Here is a 253-nt window from a genome sequence, read left to right on the forward strand (position 1 = left end):
TTCACCCCCTCACAAAGTGACCACGTGCCAAGAGCTCCTGAAAGCTCAAAAGGTCACCGCGCCCAGTCTCTGAGGCGTTCCTTTCCATCTCCGTCTCCTAAAGGCGGTCGGAGACCAGAGCTTAAACCCCAAATACCAGACCCCCGAAAGGCGAACAGGGAGCGTGTTTCATCTTCCAAGCCCCTGGCGAGCACCCGAGAGGACAAGCAACTTTCGCCCCTACTTCTCGGTCTCCTCCTCCGCCACTCTCGCG

The sequence above is a fragment of the Neophocaena asiaeorientalis genome, unplaced genomic scaffold, assembly GCF_003031525.2.
Source record: "Neophocaena asiaeorientalis asiaeorientalis breed wild unplaced genomic scaffold, Neophocaena_asiaeorientalis_V1.1 scaffold59, whole genome shotgun sequence".
NCBI lineage: Eukaryota > Metazoa > Chordata > Mammalia > Artiodactyla > Phocoenidae > Neophocaena > Neophocaena asiaeorientalis.